We start from the raw sequence: 10,201 nt of genomic DNA on the forward strand, positions 1-10,201 counted from the left end.
TGAAAAAAAATTTAAAAAACCAAAACGTTTGAAAAAATTCCTGATTGTCTCTTTACATCAAATCATCCACCTATCTATCTATCAGAAATTTTTATCTATCTATCCCAGTGTAAATGGTTCTATTCAGAAGTAACTAAATATGAAATTCTGTTTCCAAAATGGGTGAATACTGAATAGGAACCCAAAATGGATAGAGGGCTGAATAGAAAACTTCAAATATATTTAAGTTTAGCTGATCTTGAAATCTTAAATTGAAAACAAAGATTTGAATAAATGAATAAACCATTTCAAAATTTGATATATGATAATCTTGCAAAAATTAACATAATTCAAAATTTTAACTCAAAATTTTGAAATTCTAATTTGTTCAAAATTTGCGTGCAAAAACAGAGTAAAACAATGCGCTTTGTTGAACAGTATGCAAATAAAACGTTGCAGAAAAAGGTCTCTCGATAGACTGCAGGAGGAGGGGGTTGTCTTACTTTCTGTTTTTGCATTTCAATACCCTGCTTGTGTTTAAAAGAAATAAAAATTTAATTGAACTAGCGTGGAAACCCAGCTTTGCTTGGAAACTGAACTTTTTCTGCAAAAGTGAACCCACTCAAGGTAAAACCTTAAAACCGTGGTACCAACCTTCCCGTGGTTCTACCTTGTTCCCCAATTTGAAGTCAAAAGATTCATGTGTTGTGATTGGACAAAGAAATAGACCAACAAAGATTACTTCTTTATATATATGTAAATAATACTATATATATATATATATATACAATCCTGAATCCTGAATCTTTAAGGGTCTGTTAGCGTAATTTTAAGTGACCCTCAATCCACACTGCAACGATACCATGTCCGATTTACAACCCTTGAAACCTTTATCCGATCAATAATGTGGAAGAAAACGTCGAATTTCTCCCTTGTTTCTTACTATCAAGAAATGCGCAAGTCACAAATGAAAAAGAAACAGTTTAAATAAATCTAATTCATACTTGATCAGGCAAAGCATATATTTAAGGGGTACCGCTATGACCTAGTTGGGCACGGGCATTGCCATCTTTGCATGAAGGGTCACTTGAAATTATGCTTACAGTCCCTTTAATAAACATCTGAATAAAAGTCTTAAGTTTTAAAAGCAAATGACAAAGGGCGGATACGTAATTAAGGTGTTGAGAGGCGTGTTCTTAATATTCTATTTTCGTATTTAATAGCACATAATATGTTTCTGATAAAAATCATGATATACTCAAATGGCCAAAAATGGCTGAAATTCGTATGTTTTTACAGCCTTCCAGATAAAACTGATGAAAAGCTGTTTTGATGCGTATTTCAAATTAGAAGTGATTGAAGTTATGTCAACAGTTTCCTTTAAAGCGTAATTTCAAATGATCCTCTGTGCTAAGATGTCAATGCCCGATTTACTATGGTACCCTTAAAAACTTTGTCTGATCAAGTATATATAAGATATTAATGTTTTTGTTTCTTTAACCTGTTTATTTGCATTTACGGTTTCTCTGCAAAAGTGCAACATGCGCATTTCTTGTTTATAAGATGCAATGGAGAAACTCACAAAATTAAACACTTTTCGAGTTGGAAAAAACAAAGGATATCTGCAACATTATTGATCACTTTATTGTTTCAAGGGCACCGTTAACCCTATCCCTGCTACCCCTACTCTGCCTAGAAACTACTTTAAATCCGGAAGTTGCGTGGAGGTATAAGCGAGGTAACCAGGTTATTCCGTAGAATACTTTCCTGTCATCTATTCATTAATTCATTCATCCTTAGAATACTTTCCTGTCATTTATTCATTAATTCATTCATCTTAAGAATACTTTCCTGCCTTTTATCCATTAATTCATTCATCTTCAGAATACTTTCCTGTCATCTATTCATTAATTCATTCATCCTAAGAATACTTTCCTACCATTTATTCATCAATTCATTCATCTTAAGAATACTTTCCTGCCATTTATTTATTAATTCATCCTTCCAAAGAATACTTTCCATTCATCCATTCATTTATTCATCCTTTTATTTACCCAATGAAAAAAAAAAAATTGGCAAAAAGTGGAAATTTTTCTTGGGATTCTTACAGTCAGTCATTTTTACATTCATTACTTTTTAGCTAACTCATTTTTATTCCTAGGTTTATGAAGATCTTAATAATTAAATTAACAGTTTTGCATACGTTCATTTTATGATAAATACTATAAAGGCAAATGGATTTTACTTTGATTTTCCCCCCATTTAATTATGATTTGTCTAAAAAGCTTATTTCATTCATATATTTAAATTAATTTTAAATTAATTCTTGTAAATTAATTAATTAATCAAATTAAATTATTATATTGTACATTTATCTATTAACTGATTTCTTAATTATTTAATGAAAATCATATTTTATTAACTGATCTTTATACATACATTTTTTAGCTCATGTGAATTCATTCTTAATTTATTCATTCACATTTGATTTCTCAATAAAACAATTCTGCTTGAATATTATTTTATATTATTCCAACACTAAAAGATAATTCCTTATCTTTTCTGTATAGATCAATACACATTGAGTCACAAGTTTATAAATAGAATATATAGAATACATTTTTTATAATAATATAAAAAAAGACAAAAACTTATTCGAATTGAAGTCGAGACTGATTATTATGGAATTTAAGGAGGTATCAAGGTATGATGTAGCTAAACATTTCTTAATGACTAGGCAAGCTAAATACCCTGTAAAGTCAAGATAACATTCTGCAAAGTCAAGCTATAATATCATGTAAAGTCAAGATAACATTCTGGAAAGTCAAGACAAATATTAATGCATTTATGAAATTCCTAGTTTTAGATTCTATTTTTATCAAAATGCTTAGCACATTTTCGAATTTATTTAGTTATTTTTATAAAAACTTACCGTATTATGTCTATAGCAATTATACTCTAATCACAAATTAGTAATCACGATTATTTCATTTGCATTTAAGCACATAGTAATTAGTAACCAGGGTTCACTCACAATTTATCCTTTCCCCCTCCTTTCACTTTAAACACAGGCTGTATCGGCCTCCTTTAAGCTACTCTCTCTAAACTAAACTAAGAGTCTAAGCGAGACTTTCAGAATCAGATGAGAAAGAAAGACAGATAGATAAAAGAATGATAGATAGATATAATTCCCCTCTCCTCCAATACCTACCTGTGCGCCTGCGCAAACTGTGGATCAGAAACCGGTTTGCTAAGCGGGGTTTCGGTGCTACAATACATAAGACCTCTCTACCAATCTATCAAACTATTTTTTGACAATTTCAATGGCTTAAAGTAAACTATTTATAACTGACGAGTGACGAGGGTCATCCCAGACCGAGATATATTTTCAATAAATGTGGAACTATAACATCTACTTTTTTACTCTACAAAGGTTTGGTCCATCACCATCACCGAATTTTAAATACACTATTTCTGTTCCCAGAAGAAGTGTGGATAGTCCGTCAAAGCTCCGGCTTGATTACTAGAAGTGTAGTATCAAATGTTGTCTGTTTTATAAGCTGTAAATACATTTTTTCTCATCTTTATGGACTCATTCATTTCAGTTTAAGGCTTCAACTTTTACCAAATTTATATTGTAAGAATTTACCTTTGTTGATTGGGCATAGCCATCTTTGCATGGAGGGTCACTTAACATTACACTAATTCAGTCCCTTTAAAACAGTACACAAAATTAATTGTAAGACAAATAAAATGTTTATAGAACAGTTACAGAGACCAATAAAATGGTGAACTAAAACGAGAAAAAAAACATTGTAGGAAAACAAGTGTAATATAAAGTGAAAAAAGACATGTTTGGTTTAGGCTGAAAAAGGAGTAGAAAAAATAAGGATCATCTACATGATGTCCAGGTTTTTTTTTCTGTATCCCAGCAAAGGATGAGCCCCACCCTAGACAGAAATTATTTTAGCCCCCCCCCCAGGACAAATTCCTAAATACGCACGTGAGAGCAAATACTAAAAAAATGTAACCCACGTGAAAAATGGTACAGTAACTAAAATTAAATTTAATCTGAAATAATGCATACTTAAGATCAGAATGTCGTCTTCAATCAGATTTTTAATTTGAAGCCTTAATGGACAATACACCTAAGAAATACAATAAAACAGCTAGAAAGTTAGAAAGCTAAATTTTAACTAATTTTTGTAAATACAATTTAATCTCCTATTGGGGGGTTGGAGATTAAATTTCGAGAAAAATTAATGATTTTGACGAAATGAACCACGAGTTATGAAGTAAGTCGCCCTAAAATCCCCCCCCCCTTTCAATTTCAGCCATTTTGATTGGTATATTATCTAAAAAGATTAAAATCAGTTTTTGTCAATTGACTTCCTTTTCTTGAAGCTTGATTTGTTTTTAAATGTCGTCTTTCCCGATTCCTTATCAAATCATAAACTTAGATAAAAAATGTAATTATATAGCTAGTCACACACAATAACAAAGAAAAGATTTGTCCGATATTTTTAACTTAAGAGAGTAACTTGACATCAAAAAGGGCAGAAACAACGAATTTTCTTTTGATATGATATTATTATATATGATATATGATATTATTATTATTATTATCATTAGATTCAATCGTTACTGAGCAATTCTTAAATCGTCTATATTTCACCAATACGGCCAAATCTTCAGTTTTAGAAAATACAATTTACCAACTTGTGATGTTCTAATTTTCTTTTATGTTAAGTGAATTGAATGTACATTGTAAAATATCTTGTAAGTGACCCACCAAGGATAGAGTGTCATATCCGATTACAATGGTACACTAAACAGCTTTATCTGATCAATAATGAATTATATGAAAGGCTTGTTTACGTTTTCTAAAACTGGTTTGTGGTTTCTCCATGCAAAGAACTTGCTTCCGAAACAATGAAAAAATTATTAGAATTAAACACTCTTTAAGCCAGAATAACGACGATCGAGCAAATCATGGTTTTAAGAGTAACGTTGTTCATCACTTGTAATTACGACGTCGTTAACTTTCACTTCGATTTAAAAAATGTTTAATATCAAATTTTTACCTTTGAGAAATTTTACTAGAGTCGTGATCGCTGTTTATTTGCTGGGCTGATACTCTTCTGAAAAATAAAAAGAGAATAAAGTTTTTTGAAAAAATAAATTAGATTTTTAGCTGACAAAGCAAAACAAAAGGACATATTTGCAGAGAGTTGCTTGATTTCTTGTTTAAGGGGGGGGGGAGTTTAGAGTCCGAAATGTTCTACCCTTTTTACCGATTTCTCTCTCCCATCCAGGAACATTTTTTTATAAACATGTATTTTCTTTCAGTTTTTTTCTCACAAATGGGGAAAGCAAATAATGTTTACGGGAAAAAATTGCTTTTTATGTCAAATTATAATTTTCTTCACATAAAAAAAAATTTAAATATAGACACCTGATTTGTAGTTAAATGACATGTAATCTGTAGACATTTTCTCGTCAATACTCTAAAATAAATATTTTATATTTTCAATATGTCCTGTTCGAAATAAAACATTTTATAAAATATCCAAAACTTTTTAATTCAATTTCAAATAGCTTATGATTTTAGATTCTGACTCACAGTCACCAGTCAGTGGTAGACATAAAACTGTAAAATAGGAAGACGACATTTTAAGGGGTGTACTTTACACATATTCTTACTCCACCCCCCACCCCCCCAATCTCGCAGCGAAGAAAATTTTTTTTTAAAGAACAGGAAGAAAAAAATTCGGTAATCCAGAAAACTATAAAAAGAGAAGAAGTTCAATTCATTTTGAATTTTCTTTTCCAAAACTAGCCTTGAGATAAAAAAAGGAAAAAGAATAGAATTCTGGTTGAATTTTCTTCCCTTACAGCTAGTTAATTGAAAATCAATCGAGAGGGTAAAGGAATCAATTAAGAATACATATTCTTTCCCACACCTGGAAAGGAAAAGACATTATTCACCTTGAATTCAATTTTCGTAAAATTTCCTCCCCCCTCCCCCGGTCTTTAAATTGCTGTTGTTTTTTTTTGAAGTACATTTGTCCCTTTTGTATCACACTATATTTTTGTATTACTCACAGTCACTGAAGTCCTGAGAAGACTCGTGATGAAGACTATTATTATAGTCAGCTCCGTTCTCTTTATTCTCCACGTCAGTCCTCCCCTAACGTATGGTCTCCACCCTGGCCTTCATTGGGGGTTGTGTGAAGACTTGCCGAACATAATGCTTTAGGTATATAATATCAAGTATCTGTAATTAAGAGAAAGCATATAAAGAGAAGAGGTACGGTATGATGTGCGATTTTTGATGAAATGAAAATAATAAGATTAAATTGGAAAATAAATGGTTCTAAGTGCCAGGGAAAATGTTAACTATGCTTTTTAGGGGGGGTCGGGGCACCTATTCGCAGGTGGGGAAAGCTTTTTTTTTACTTATCAAAACCGATTTTAACCTTTGCCCAACAATTCCAGAGGGGGCACGGGGTCTGTCCTAGTATACGATTTTTGGACCCCCCCCAGCCCCCCCCCCCCCCCCCTCCTATCTATTTTGTACATGACCATTTATTTTTCAGCAAATTTATTATTATTTATTTTTTTGTTATTTAGGGTTAGGTTAGGTTAAGATACTTTCTGGGCCGAGCGCTGCGGCTAGAATGGGCTAGGGGGCCGAGCACTGCGGCCACGGGTTAGGTTAGTTATAAGACACTTTCTGGGCCGAGCGCTGCGGCTAGGATGGGCTAGGGGGCCGAGCGCTGCGGCCACGGGTTAGGTTAAGTTAAGACACTTCCTGTCAGACCCATGTACAAAATTGATAGGGGGGAGGGTAGGGGGGGGCCTGGGGGGGTCCAAAAATCGTATACTAGGAAATTACCGGGGCACGCTATATTGCCCCCCCCCCATGTGATGTGTATACGATAATGTTGTGATTGATAATATATCTTGGGACATGGGAACTGATTTTCCATGTCGTAGAAATCCTTTGCATTTATTCTATAACAGGGCGCGTCGCGCAAAACTTTTGCGCGCACGTAAGTATAAATGTTATCTGTAGTTGCAGACTCTAGTTGTGAACATATAGAAAACTTTAAAATTTCCCCAAGAATTCGTAACAATGCTCATGATAAATTACGCATATTTCGGAACCTTTTTACTTGGATAAATCTGCGTAGGTCGGTTAATAGAGCATGTGTGAATCAGTCTGTCTACTGTTTAATGTTTATCATAAAAACCTGGGAGCAAGATGCAGTGTTATAATTCAGTGAGTAATCATGTCTAAATGTGACCGGTTCTAAAATAAACAGTTTAAGCCTAGCTGGCTTCAGATATGCATGCATAAAGGCTTTCAATTAAGACTTTATAACAACACAACTCTAACTCAGCGAAATCGCCGGGTCGTTTAAAATAAACAATTCGTATTGAAAAGTTAAAAGCGTTTTCTTGTTTTGATTTTAATTGAGAAAGCTAAATTAGTGTACAAGATTTGTATAGTTCATAGAAGGCCGTTCTAATAAAGGATTTACACCAGTGTAAACTGTCATTTACACTGGTGTTTACCTAGGATCGGATTTAATAGTCATGAATTACACTGGTTCAAACAACAACAACGTACAGTTTACACTGGGTAGATTTACACCAGTGTCAAGAAATGAAAACACTGGGTCCACCCTGTGTTTTCTGACTTACCCAGGGTAAACTGAGACCAGAAAACCATGCAGAGAACTTAATAGTTCAGAAAATTAAAAGCATTTAATAATTCTATTAAATTTTATTAATATTTTTGGAATATTTTATGGATGATTTCTCATAAGACCAATAACCATTTTAATAATTATAACTTCTAATAATATATCAATGCCAAAAAGAATTTCAAAAATACTAAATTAAATAAATCGCCTTTTTATGTTGGCATTCAATTTTAAAGTTGGAAATCTTTAATTTTTTGCATTTTGTATATTTTGCTAATTTTAAACGGTGGCGGGAATAAAATGTTAAAATTATCAACTAAATTTTAAAAAGTAAGACATTTCTCTTTAAATATAGTGAAATTAACATATATAACTAGTACATTGACGGCAAGAAAATTTTATAAATTAGAAATTAGAATATAAACAAAGACAATATTTTTTCAAAGTTTTGCAGAGTAGCTTTTCTAAAATAAAAAATAAAAATTTTAAAATTGCATCTTTTTCCCTTAGAGTAAAACTATTTTTATGTTATACTTAAATAAAAACTATTATTTTTATATTACTGCCTTTTTTGTCATTGTTTGCCAGCAAACTTAATATAAAAAGTTTAGTTAAAATAAAAGAAATTCAGTTTTTTACAGATCTTTGTAGCTAATGTAAAATGAATGACTATAATGAAGGATATAAAACAAGGATAAAGCTGAAAGATAAGAAATGAAGCCTTTATTTGATGAAGTTTGTAAATACCGTACACTTTTTATTCATACTTCATAGTTCATTCATTGTTTTGTACTCTTCAGAAATTCATTGATTAATCTAAAGACGACACTTAGTCCACGGATCACCTAGCTCTTGACTGCTAAACAATTTTTCATTAACATTTAAGGTGCTCGCCTTTGGATGCACATAGAAATAAACGTTAATCAATCAATCTTATTCATTAATCATTAATTGTTAAGATATTTCTGCGTAATCATTTCCCTTTTTTTGTTAAGATTATGGGTCGGTCCTACAGAACGATGTTTGGACCCCCCCCCCCCTCCTAGCAATTTTGTACATGACCATTTATTTTTCAGCAAATTTATTATTATTTATTTTTTTGTTATTTAGGGTTAGGTTAGGAATTAAGACACTTTCTGGGCCGAGCGCTGCGGCTAGAATGGGCTAGGGGGCCGAGCGCTGCGGCCACGGGTTAGGTTAGTTAAGACACTTTCTGGGCCGAGCGCTGCGGCTAGGATGGGCTAGGGGGCCGAGCGCTGCGGCCACGGGTTAGGTTAAGTTAAGACACTTCTTGTCAGACCTATGTACAAAATTGATAGGAGGGTGGGGGGTCCAAAAATCGTTCTCTAGGAATATACAGGGTGTCCCACATCATATTAGACCGAGAACGGGTCTAAATTACGATTTTCGGGACTAATTAGAAAATTTCATTAGAATGAATCATTTTGAAAAATAACATAAGGCTTATATAAGAATTTTCTTGCGGAAAAGGATAAGTTTTTCGAGTATTAAGGGTTTATTTTGGTGTTAAAGATTGGAGATAATATATATGATATTGGACGCTCTGTCCCAATTGATTATTTAGCATGTTTACAGTGAAATTTCTATGTGGTCCACGTCACAAATTTAACAGTTATAATGGAAATTAAAAATGTTTGGTTATTAAAGAGTTTAGGTTCCAGGGGATGGGTCTGTCCTATTGTACTTGTGAAACATAAGCTTCATGTTAAAAATTGGGGTCTGTCCTAGAGAACGGTAATTTTCTAGAGAACGATTTTTGGACCCCAGCCCCCCCTCCTATCAATTTTGTCCATGGATCTTAAATGTAAGACATGTGGCCGCAGCGCTCGGCCCCCTAGCCTGTCCTATCCGCAGCGTTCGGCCCAGAAAGTTGTTTAATTTAACCTAACCCGTGGCTGCAGCGCTCGGCCCAGAAAGTGCCTTAACCTAAACTAACCCTAATAAGTTAATTGAAAATTGTTGTAAAAGTGGTCATGTACAAAATTGATAGGAGGGGGGGGGGTCCAAAAATCGTTCTCTAGGAAATTTCCCAGTGGGTGGAGGGTTGTCTTAAGTAGAGAAAATGAAACGATGTTTGACCCCGCCCCCCTCCTGTCATTTTCGTACAGTTTACGTACGCTGTAAAGTGTACGTATACTGCACAGTGTACAAGTATCTTTTATGTATGTTATTAAGCATCCCTTTATATAAATTTCTTGTATCTTAAATTGTTACACCCCCTCCCCCCCTATCAATTAAATCTGGCAAACGATTTGCAACGGATAACACGCAAAAGTTCAATTATATTTAAGGATAATTGCAGAAGAATAATTTCATAGATTTCCATCTACTGTTAATCTTGTTTAAAATTTTCCGAGTCGGTAATTTCTTAAAATAAGGGATTTATACAGTGGATGGGGAGGGGGGGGGGTCTAAATAATTGGTACAGCGCATCTTTACACGTTTTATTTGCTTAAGATACTTTTTATTACAAATTTATGTTTTTATTT

The 10,201-nt window shown here is 33.1% G+C and overlaps 1 long non-coding RNA gene across 2 annotated transcripts in view; it reads right to left on the minus strand.

The window, feature by feature from the left end:
* LOC111700744 (uncharacterized) overlaps window positions 1-6,271 on the minus strand; it is a 15,434-nt gene extending 9,163 nt beyond the window's left edge. The window contains exons 1-3 of one of the 2 annotated variants that reach the window (XR_002765042.1): window positions 6,085-6,271; window positions 5,435-5,486; window positions 5,064-5,120 (exon numbers count right to left, since the gene is read on the minus strand). This is a non-coding gene — a long non-coding RNA (uncharacterized LOC111700744). Of the gene's footprint in view, window positions 1-2,911; window positions 3,104-5,063; window positions 5,121-5,434; window positions 5,487-6,084 lie in introns of those variants that run through there. The other variant, XR_002765043.1, reaches the window with a different exon arrangement.
* Window positions 6,272-10,201: the final 3,930 nt, after the last annotated feature.

The sequence above is a fragment of the Eurytemora carolleeae genome, unplaced genomic scaffold (assembly GCF_000591075.1).
Source record: "Eurytemora carolleeae unplaced genomic scaffold, Eaff_2.0 scaffold415, whole genome shotgun sequence".
Taxonomy (NCBI): domain Eukaryota; kingdom Metazoa; phylum Arthropoda; class Copepoda; order Calanoida; family Temoridae; genus Eurytemora; species Eurytemora carolleeae.